Source organism: Monodelphis domestica, chromosome 2, assembly GCF_027887165.1.
Source record: "Monodelphis domestica isolate mMonDom1 chromosome 2, mMonDom1.pri, whole genome shotgun sequence".
NCBI lineage: Eukaryota > Metazoa > Chordata > Mammalia > Didelphimorphia > Didelphidae > Monodelphis > Monodelphis domestica.
This window is the reverse complement of record NC_077228.1, coordinates 244,173,545-244,185,818: the sequence shown is the minus strand read 5'-3', so window position 1 is coordinate 244,185,818 and position 12,274 is coordinate 244,173,545.

Sequence of the window (12,274 nt, the reverse complement as noted above, 5' to 3'; positions counted from 1 at the left end):
GGAAAACCATTTGCTCATTCAGAAATAACACCTGAGTTGTTGGATGCTATCCAGAAACCCAAAGAGTTAGTAGCAATCCATTGTAGAAGTCATACTTATGGTGGAGATTTAGTCTCTAAAGGAAATAATAGAGCTTATGTAACTGCAAAATTGCTGCCAAGAATGCTCCAGTGTATGTAATGAATTTGTCAAAGAATCTGATGATCTAGAAAAAGCTTATATAGACTTAGAAATTCATAAATGGAAGGAGAAGTTTGGAGCAAGAAAAGAACATGGAATATAGGTTGCAGATACTGGAAAACCAATGTCATCAAAAGACTTGTATACCTATTTGTGTCAAGCCATCCACACAAATGGCCATTTTGGTACTCAAGCTATAATTGTCTCTGTAAAGAGGCAATGGCTAGCTCCTGGAATAAGTACTGTAGCAAATAAGATCTGTATAAGCTGTTCTGTTTGCCAAAAATTCAATCAAGGGACATTCAGGCAGAAAGGTTTAGGTGGTAGACATTTAGCATATTGTCCATTTGAGAGTCCACAAATTAATTACATCAGCATGCCAAAAAAGCTGGAAGATACAAGTTTTGTCTGGTGATAGTAGACAGTTTGACTAAGTGACCTGAAGCATTTCCATCAAATACAAATATAGCTAGCTTTGTGGTAAAAGTGTTGATTAAGGAAATTATACCTAGATTTGAAGTACCACTTACCATAGACTCTGATAAGGAATTTCATTTCACCCAAGATATCCTAAAAAGAGTCTATGAGAATCTAGGAATAATACCCAAATGTCATGTTCCTTAACACCCATAAAGTTCAGGTCAGGTGGAGTGTGAAAGATTTGTGCTGAAAATCAGCTCAAATGGCCAGATATTCTTCCCATAGTTTTGTTTTACCTATGTACAAGACCAAGAGCAGATTTGCATATATCATCCTATGAAATGCTATTTGGACATGCTCCACTACAGGCAAAAACTTGTAAGACAGTCTATACACCACTCTTAGGAGGAGACTGTCAACTTGCTTCTTACTTAAGTGCTTTACAACAAAGACTCAAAGAATTACATGACATGGGAATATTAATTCAATCTGGTACATTGGATTATTCTCTCCATGTTTTCAAACCTGGACATATGGCATATGTCAAAAAATTTGGTAAGACGTCAGCAACACAAGAGAGTTGGGTAGGTCCTTACACCATTGTGTTAATTTCTCCATATTCAGTTAAAGTTTTGGGTAGAGATTCATGGTATTTCACATATGATATAAATAGTGAAAATGTACAAATCATTGAAGAAGAAAATGAAGATGAGATCATAGAAAGTTAGAATCATCAGGCAAATTGAGTCACAGTCAAAAAGTTCAGTAAGGAGAGGACCATTCCAGTGGAAGACGATAGAAGAGGACAATGCAGATCAAGAGGAGAATTCAAGAAATTAATGGACATTGTTAAAAGACTGAAAACTTACAACTTTAAAGACTTTGAAAATTTGCAATGAAGAGAATCATAGGATTAATGGAATAATTTATTAAACTTTGGTGTAATGTATTATAACATAAAATAACATAACACATATTCACACAAACAATTGCAATGGAAGTAATGCATAAGCATGATTGTCAAGTCCTCAAGACAGAATCTTCACAGCTGACGGGGGAAGATTCCAATGCTGTTGGAGAGACAATTTGTCCCAGCTGGAGTTGGAGCTGATAGGGAAACCTTATAGTGGAAAATCTTATCTCTCTTCTGGACTTCATTGGACCTTGGACAAGCAGACCTTCAATCAAGAGTAAGAAGTTTACCAATATCCTTAGGTGGGCTAAAGGGAAGATTGAGGAAAACTACTGCCATTATCTGGACCTTGGCAAACCTCTATCTGGACATCAACAACTGCCTGTCAAGGACTCTATTTTGTAAGATGTCTATTGGACTGGTCTTTAGGATTTTAGTGTAGGAAGATAGGATTATTAGGAATTTATATTAAGGGTTTAAGGGTTGAGATTTCCCTCCCGCTCTCCCTCCTTTCCCTAACCTCCCCTCTCTATTACATAAAACCAAATATTCATATGTTAATCCTTCTGTGTTGCTTCCCTATAAAACCCTCCTAATTAATACTGGTACTTCAATAGTCATGAAAAGAGAGTTTATTCTGCTTCTATTTGTTCTCAGAAGGCAATGAAATAAACAAATCAATTAGTTTAATCAATTTAATAAGAATTTAATAAATGTCTGCTATACGTTAGGCTAGATGCTGGGGATAAAAGACAAAAATAAAAAAGTCCCTTGTCTCAAAGATTTTTAATGATATTAGCTGAGAAAAAAGATCACATGTGTTATATACAGAATCAATACAAGTTAGGAATAAAATATAAATATCAGATTGGAATGAAAGACACTATCATTTGGTGAGATTAAAAAAAGACTTTATATAATAGGTGATACTTGAGATAAATTTTGAAGGTATTAAAGTATTCTTACAGGGAGAATGAGGAATAAGTGTATCCCAGGCATAAATTATTGCCAATGCAAAGATGAAATGTGGTATATGAGTAACTGCAAAAAGTTTATTTTGGCTGGAACATGTGTATGAAGGAGAATCATTTATGATATGGCTGGAAAAAGGTCTAGAAAGGATTTTTAAAGACAAATGACAAATGACTAGAGCCATTCAGCAGCATGTGATTAGAAACAAAAGAGGTGGATAGTGGGAGTAGTCCAGAGTCAGATCTTGGCAAGGCATAAGTATGCAATAAAACAAGGGGTCAATGGATTCAAAAGTAGAGGAAAATGTGGTGTTGCACTTGATTAATTCTAAGATTGGGTTTTGGAAGGAATGAAAGTGAGTCAGAGTAAGAGCAATGCCCTCAGAAAGTACTGAAGAGTAGAAAGTTGGGTAATAATAGGCTCAAGAAAGGTAAAGAATAGAGACAAAAATCTCAAGAATTTATGACCTCATAGAATAATGCCAGACTTTAATTCTAAAAGTAAAATATTTATAATTGGCAATGAAATCTATGATGTGAATATTCTTGTGTTTGATGAGGAAAGTGGGGAATGGGAATCCCTATGAACTAACAACTGACTTTCCCCGTGAATCTTTAGGGTTCAAGCTGTCTGCCTGACCCTCCTTTGGTCAGTTGTTGGGGTTGTCCTTCCTCCTAATCTAATTTAGCTGTGAAATGAAGTCCAAAGATATTTTTTGGTTAGAGAGAAATCTTCTTTAGTATGTGGCTTTCTGCAAAGTCCCAATCTACTTTTATTGTCTTTGGCTGGAACAGAGGGATTTGGGGTTCACTGGAATGTAGTCAATGTTCAGAGAGACCCTCTATCTCAGAGGGCCCCCCTCAGACCATCCACTCTAGCAGAGCTCCCAAGAAGAAGTGAATTGACTATTTTTTAATCCTCCCAGCTCATCTGTTCCTTTCTGGAATCTTGGGTCTTCTTTGCCTTTCCCCAACTTGGGTTGTTCCTTTTGCCATGCTGGATCTGATTTTCTCTCTTACAGATTCATCATGGATTTCAGGGAAACTGATTTAGGTTTGATGCTAGGAAAGACTTTCCAGTAGTAGAGCTTCCCTGACATGGAATGAAATTCTTTGGAGATAATAGATTTCCCATTACTAGATTGGATTTTGGAAGAGGTTTTTAAGCAAAAATTCCACTACTATCTGTCTTGGAGATTTTTGGTTCTTCTATTATTTGGATTAGAGACCTCTAAAATTCCATTTACTCTCAAATTCTGAATGTTGAGCAATGTGTGCTCAGGATGTTCACAGGTCATTGGGAATGATTGCCAGGGAACAGGATGGAAAGAAAAACCATGATATAGCTTTGAAAGTTAGCAGGAAGTTAGAACTGGTTGTAGGATGTGAATGGAGGGAATTTGACAGTCATATTTCATAAGGTTCCAAATGGATAAGTTAACAATAAGAAAGTACATTTTTATGGAATTTTAAGATTTATAAAATGCTTTCCTTACAAAATTTTGAGCCAGGTAGCATGACTATCATTCTTATAATTCAGATAAGAAAATTGAAGACTTGAGAGAGTAAGTGGCTTGCCCATGATCACATATCCATTGAGTACCTGTGGTGTAATTCAAATCCAAATTTCCTAACTTTAAGACCAGAATTTTATTCACTCCCCTATTCTGCTTTTCAACAATTTTTAGGATGGTAGGAAAAGAATGGTTTGTAAAGCAAGCAGTGGGGAGGACTTAAATAAAAGGAAAGTCTTTCACCTGAAGAAGAAGGATTCTCTTACTGCTTACTTTTATGCATTGTAAGGGCCAGGAAATGACTGTGACTCTTTCACAACTAGGGAAAATTTAAAGCAGCCTGAGTTATTTCTCCTGGGGAAAGCTATTATAATGAAGAGCATGCTTAATAAATGCCAAGAATAATCATGCTACAGTTAACTTCCAGATATTCATGTGCAGATTGTGTTCATCACAGTTATATTTTATGTTGTTGCCTAGAACTTACTGAGTTTCCAAAGCATTTATGAACCAAACTATAAGAATAATTCTCCTTACAAAAGAGACCAATCTTGTGATTATCATAAATAGATTTGATTTTTTTTAAAAAAGCATTAGATGTAACCAACCTTCTGTCTCAGGGTAGTCTCTCTGCTTTCTGTTTTTATGTCTCCTTTTATCAAGACATTTAGTATTCTGTTCCTGGCCTTCTATAATTAGCCTATACAATTCATATCTTTTTTTTTTTGGTATTTTAAGACTATAGTCATTAGCTGAAAAAATAATAATAATAAGTTAATGACAACTTTTTCAAATCAACTATTTTCTAGCTGTCTATGTGTTTGTGTTGGTAAGGATATTAGAGACCCCTAATTATTAGAGTTTCCCCATTCACTTAATGAAATCACAGCATATATGGAGCACACTCTTATATCTCCTACAAAACAAAAGAAGTTACTCAAAGCAGAAGAGAGATAAAAGCCCATACTTTATTATCTCTTCATACCCACTAAATGAATCACAAAATGTAAACATTTCCTAATGGCTCCTTAAGGCTGGTGATACAATGATAAAATTAGAAGAGTGCATAAACTCAAGGACTTCATGTACAAATTAGAGTGAAAAATAAATCCAGGATTGCACATAGAGAATAGGTCAAGTTTGTCAGGGTATTACAGAATACCCTGATGTAAACATTATCATTGATTCTTCTCCTCAAGATTCTCCCTTCCCCTTTCCCTTCTTTTTCCCTTTTCTCTTAGGGAAGTGTAATGTATATTCTGAAATCTATCAACACACCTAGACCAAGCACAGAAGTTCCAAGTGCATAAATAAAAAGCAATGTGATAAATAAATAGAAGGTAATTTGTGGCAGAAAAGAGCAGTAACAACTGCAAGCATCAAAAATAGTTTCAAGTGTTGCCTTAAACTGTGACCACGTAGATATGGTTTCAAGACAGTGTCTTGAGTTAAATCAAAAATAAAGTGGTCACCATGGGAAAAATTCCCAAATATGAAATACCCAAGTCAGAGATTTTAATTAATACAAATAATACAAATGAAGGAATTAAGACAAAAGGAGAGAGAGAGAGAGTAACAGGAAATAATGAGAAAAGTACTGGACCAGCCTAGGCTTAAGCCTTAAGAGAGAGATCAGTCAGTCTTTTATCAACTCACCACAAGATCTTGTTCCAAGCAAGCTCTACTGTCCTGAGCTGACCTCCAATTCAGCTTTGGCAAGCTGAACTCAGTTCAGAGGCCTTCTGACCTCCTTTTAAAAGAGAATTTTCTCCTATGTCACCTCCCCTAAGTTTTCACATCCACCAATCACAGTAGACGTTTTCACAGGACTTCACATCTTCTTTAGTTCTCAACTTCTCTGGGTAGACTAAAACTTCACACCTCTTTTGTTAAGCTTGTCCCTTGCAAGTTTGCAAGTTGTCTGACCTTTTAGTGATTAATTTGAACTTTATAGGTACTTAGCACCCTTTTGTACCTTTCCATTGTTCAGTAAGGAGTTCACAACTTTATCTTCCCCTAAAGTATGCTTAAGTATGGGTGGAGTAATGTTAGAAGTCCCCACATTCCTGATCAAGTACCTTCATTGTTTAAAATGGGGAATGGTCTTAACCAAATGTTCTAAAGTAGAGTCTGAGAATTTTTTGGATTCACAAGTCTGAGAAATTTTAAGATTCACACAAGGAGGGGGCACAATGACTTTGTCATAAAGGAAGATAAGAATTATGAGAAAGGTACATAATTGGAAGACAAAGAGAGTCAAATAGCAGCACACTTTACTACATTTTCTGATATGTTTTAATCAGATTTAAAACTGTCCAATTAGGACATTGTTTCCAATAAAACAGGTACTTTGGCATAGAATTCATTTTATTCAGTAAGAAGAGAAAGAAATTCTGGGAAGAAAAGGAAAAAAAGAGACTCTAAGTTACTCTGGGCTGGCTATTTGAAGGAAAAAAAGGCAATTTATGACATCTTGTAATTTCTGAGGTGCTGAGTAAAGAGATTTCAACCTAAAAAAATAGCAAACTACCTATTGGGAAGTCAGCAGAGCTATGGTGAATGCCATAACTGTAAGTTGGTTAGTGATGACTGAGACTTATAAGTGACAGAGCTCACAGTTACCAAGATGTTGACTTATTTACTTAGTTTTTTCTGGCAGCAATCAAGTTAAAAGGGAGCTCCCTTGCCACACAATGTTGAAGAACATAAGTTATAACAATGCACTTTAAAAAAAACTAAATTTTATTTTGTTTTTGAATAATCTGTTTCTTTCTTCCTCAACCCTTACTCCAAATGAGAACACTTTTCATATGGTTAACAGATTAGGTTTCTTCACTTCAGACAATCTAGTTTTTATCCTTTGGCCATTAAAGTATTAGGTAATGGCTCTTATCATTACATATTGGAATAAGTTGTCTATATATATTTGATAAATCTTTATTTGAGAACCTTGCCACAGATCTTTCCATGAGTTTGTATGGAAGTCTTTCAATTTTATGCAATCAAAAGTATTCATTTAATTTTTATGATCCTTTTTATTCCTTGTTTGGTCAGAAATTCTTCTGCTACTATAGTGGGCTAAACCTATATTTGGTCTAATCTAGTAGGTTGAAAGATATTGTTTAAAATGTAACAGGCTTCACATGAACAGAAAGATTAAGACTAGATATTTTCACCAATCCACATGATTTCTTAAATACCTCCAAAATAGGAATTATGCAAAAGATGTGAAACAATTTCACCTAAAGTCCAAAACACTAAAATTCCTAATGAGGTTGCAACCTGTTGAATTAATAACAGAGAAGTCAGCAAAAATGAGCAGTTATTCAGTAAGTGAATTCTTCAATATGGAAGAAAGTGGAAAAAATTGAGGTTAGCCATTAAAGGACTGAAAAGTGTGTTATAGGAAGGAAGAGGTTAAGACTGAATTTACCAGAGATTTCAGGTAGAAGACATCTCAATTAAAGACCCTGAATGCAAATGGATAAACCAAATACGAAGATAATAACTGGAGAGAATATGACTTCCAGACTCTTAAAATTAGTCCAAACTAATTTTGTCACCTAAGTCATCTAAGAAATATTGCAAGACAAATGGGAAATGGATCAACAATTGAATATCAAAAGGATCTTGTAGGTTTTTTTGAAAGAAAATGAGAATACAAGAATTTTTAGCCTTAATAGCAGAAAAAAACTGTAAGAATAGAAAATTTTGAATAAATAGTGGTAAATTTTAACAAAGAAAGGATTAGAACAATTAATAGAGAATTCAAATACACAGAAATACATACTTGTAGACAAGATAAAAGAGCAGAATGATAGGAAGAAACATAATTAAAAATTTAAATTTAAATTAAATTGCTAAATATTTAAATAAAAACGAAAGAAAAGCTTTGACATAAGTGGAAATCAGAAGTAATTTTTGTGCTCTAAAAGTCTTGCAGTACCAGCTAGCAAATGAAGGAATGAAAGGAACAGGATGGAACTGAAATGCACTTCTTGGCTGGCAGGTTTTCCTTTTATCTCCAAGAGGGTAACACCTTTTAATTGATAAACAAAACAAATAAAGATGTGATAGTTTTTGCTGCCAGCTTTTACCATGTTGATACCTTAACTCAACTAAGAAAAACAAAATCCTTTTCTAATTTTGGAATATTGAAAACTAGAAAAAAGCTAGATTAATAAAATGAAATGGAAGGGCCTATCCAACTGATAATGCCTGAATTTATCAGAAAGCCATTTGGATGAATGTATAATTAAATGAATATAGCTTCATTAATTCAACACTTAGATGAAAAAAATGATCATGTACACATGAAGAAAAGCAAAAATATGATGTTCTTAGCAATATGACATTAAACAGTTACAGTCAGACTTCTTCACTCCAAATTTATTTTATCAGCAATATGCCAACTCTGATTCTTGCTTTAACTAGACACCTTATTCCTTATTCTTATCCCAATTCTGGAAGAAAGGCTAGAACAAAGAGAAATTCTAGAATTAACTGAATTGTTTTTCACTTCTGCACAAAATGATATGAAAGGACAAATTTACCTTTACATTTCTATTACTTGTAAGTTATCAATATTAAACTTTTAAATATTCATCATCAGAAAATTGTATTCTTGCCCTAGGAAAAAGGAAATGAAAGAAAAAATAGAGATATTTCTCAACTTAAAACAACCAATTTTTACTTGGACTTCTAAATAAATTTTAGTGTATATATTGATTAGATTAACTCTATGTAAATATGCTCATCTGATGCCACAGGGCTAATTGAAGTCTCTTTTTCCCAGAACACCCAACTCTTTCTTTTTATTTTTATTTAAACATTATTTTATTTGCTCGTTTTCATACATTATTCACTGGAAACAAAGATCGTTTTCTTTTCCTTCCCTCCCCTCCCCCCGCCTTTCCCTCTCCCATAGCCTACGCATGATTCCACTGGTTATCACATGTGTTCTTGACTCAAACCCATTTCCCTGTTGTTGGAATTTGCATTATAGTGTTCATTTAGAGTCTCTCCTCAGTCTTATCTCCTCCAACCCTGTAGTCAAGCAGTTGGTTTTCATCGGTGTTTTTACTCCCACAGTTTATCCTCTGCTTGTGGGTACTATTTTTTTTTTAGATCCCTGCAGATTGTTCAGGGAAATTGCATTGATACTAATGGAGAAGTCCATCACCTTCGATTGTACCACAATGTATCAGTCTCTGTGTACAATGTTTTCCTGGTTCTGCTCCTTTCCCTCTGCATCACTTCCTGGAGGTTGTTCCAGTCTCCATGGAATTCCTCCACTTTATTATTCCTTTTAGCACAATAGTATTCCATCACCAACATATACCACAATTTGTTCAGCCATTCTCCAATTGAAGGGCATCCCCTCATTTTCCAATTTTTGGCCACCACAAAGAGCGCAGCTATGAATATTCTTGTACAAGTCTTTTTGTCCATTATCTCTTTGGGGTACAAGCCCAGCAGTGCTATGGCTGGATCAAAGGGCAGACAATCTTTTATCACCCTTTGGGCATAGTTCCAAATTGCCCTCCAGAATGGTTGGATCAATTCACAACTCCACCAGCAATGAATTAGTGTCCCCATTTTGCCACATCCCCTCCAGCATTCATTACTTTCCATAGCTGTCATGTTAGCCAATCTGCTAGGTGTGAGGTGATACCTCAGAGTTGTTTTGATTTGCATCTCTCTGATTATAAGAGATGTAGAGCACTTTTTCATGTGCTTATTAATAGTTTTGATTTCTTTGGCTGAGAACTGCCTGTTCATGTCCCTTGCCCATTTGTCAATTGGAGAATGGCTTGATTTTTTGTACAATTGATTTAGTTCTTTATAAATTTGAGTAATTAAACCTTTGTCAGAGGTTTTTATGAAGATTATTTCCCAATTTGTTGCTACTTTTCTGATTTTGGTTACATTGGTTTTGTTTGTACAGAAACTTTTTAATTTGATGTAATCCAGATTATTTATTTTGCATTTTGTAACTCTTTCTAATTCTTGCTTGGTTTTGAAGTATTTCCCTTCCCAAAGGTCTGACATGTATACTATTCTGTGTTCGCCGAATTTTCTTATAGTTTCCTTCTTTATGTTCAAGTCATTCACCCATTTTGAATTTATCTTGGTGTAGGGTGTGAGGTGTTGATCTAAGCCTAATCTTTCCCACACTGTCCTCCAATTTTCCCAGCAGTTTTTATGAAATAGTGGATTTTTGTCCCAAAAGCTGGGATCTTTCGGTTTGTCATATACTGTCTTGCTGAGGTTGCTTGTCCCCAGTCTATTCCACTGATCCTCCTTTCTGTCTCTTAGCCAGTACCAAATTGTTTTGATGACCGCTGCTTTGTAATATAGTCTGAGATCTGGGACTGCAAGACCCCCTTCCTTTGTATTTTTTTCATTATTTCCCTGGATATCCTTGATCTTTTGTTCTTCCAAATGAACTTTGTTATGGTTTTTTCTAAATCAGTAAAAAACAATTTTTGGAAGTTCCATGGGTATGGCACTAAATAGATAGATGAGTTTGGGTAGGATGGTCATTTTTATTATACTGGCTCATCCTACCCATGAGCAGTTAATGTTCTTCCAATTGTTCAAGCCTAGTTTTAGTTGTGTGGAAAGTGTTTTGTAGTTGTGTTCATATAGATCCTGTGTTTGTCTCGGGAGATAGATTCCTAAGTATTTTATTTTGTCTAGGGTAATTTTGAATGGGATTTCTCTTTCTAGTTCTTGCTGCTGAGCTATGTTGGAATTATATAGAAATGCTGATGACTTATGTGGGTTTATTTTGTATCCTGCAACTTTGCTAAAGTTGTTGATTATTTTGATTACCTTTTTGGTTGAATCTCTAGGATTCTTTAAGTAGACCATCATGTCATCTGCAAACAGCGATAATTTGGTCTCCTCCTTGCCTATTTTAATGCCTTCAATTTCCTTTTCTTCTCTAATTGCTACTGCTAGTGTTTCTAATACAATGTCAAATAATAGAGGTGATAATGGGCATCCTTGTTTCACTCCTGATCTTAATGGGAATGGATTTAGTTTATCCCCATTGCAGATGATATTAGCTGATGGTTTTAGATATATACTGTTTATTATTTTTAGGAATGACCCTTCTATTCCTATGCTTTCTGGTATTTTTAGTAGGAATGGGTGTTGTATTTTATCAAAGGCTTTTTCTGCATCTATTGAGATAATCATGTGGTTCTTGTTGGTTTGCTTGTTGATGTGGTCAATTATGTGGATAGTTTTCCTAATGTTGAACCAGCCCTGCATCCCTGGTATAAATCCTACTTGATCATGGTGGATGACCCTTCTAATCACTTGCTGGAGTCTTTTTGCTAGTATCCTATTTAAGATTTTTGCATCTATATTCATTAGGGAGATTGGTCTATAATTTTCTTTCTCTGTTTTTGGCCTGCCTGGTTTTGGAATCAATACCATGCTTGTGTCATAAAAGGAGTTTGGTAGAACTCCCTCTTTGCTTATTATGTCAAATAGTTTGTATAGTATTGGGATTAACTGTTCTCTGAATGTTTGATACAATTCGCTGGTGAATCCATCAGGCCCTGGGGATTTTTTCTTAGGAAGTTCTTTGATGGCCTTTTGGATTTCGTTTTCAGTTAAGGGATTATTTATGAAAACTATTTCTTCTTCTGTTAGTCTAGGCAATTTATATTTTTTAAATATTCATCCATATCACCTAGGTTGGTATATTCATTGCCATATAATTGGGCAAAGTAGTTTTTAATGATTGCCTTAATTTCCTCTTCATTGGAGGTGAGATCCCCCTTCTCATCCTTGATGCTGTTAATTTGCCTTTCTTCTTTCCTTTTTTAAATTAAATTAACCAGTATTTTGTCTATTTTGTCTGTTTTTTCAAAGTACCAGCTTCTAGTCTTGTTTATTAGCTTAATAGTTCTGTCACTTTCAATTTTATTAATTTCTCCCTTAATTTTTAGGATCTCTACTTTGGTTTTCTTCTCGGGGTTTTTAATTTGTTCATTCTCAAGTTTTTTGATTTGCATTTCCAATTCCTTGGTCTCTGTCCTCCCTAATTTGTTAATATATGCACTCAGGGATATGAATTTTCCTCTAAGTACTGCCTTGGCTGCATCCCATAAGGTTTGAAAGGATGTTTCACCGTTGTCATTTTCTTCAACGAAATTGTTAATTGTTTCTATGATTTCTTCTCTAACTATCCGATTTTGGAGTATCATGTTATTTAATTTCCAATTAATTTTTGATTTGGGTCTCCATGTACCCTTGCC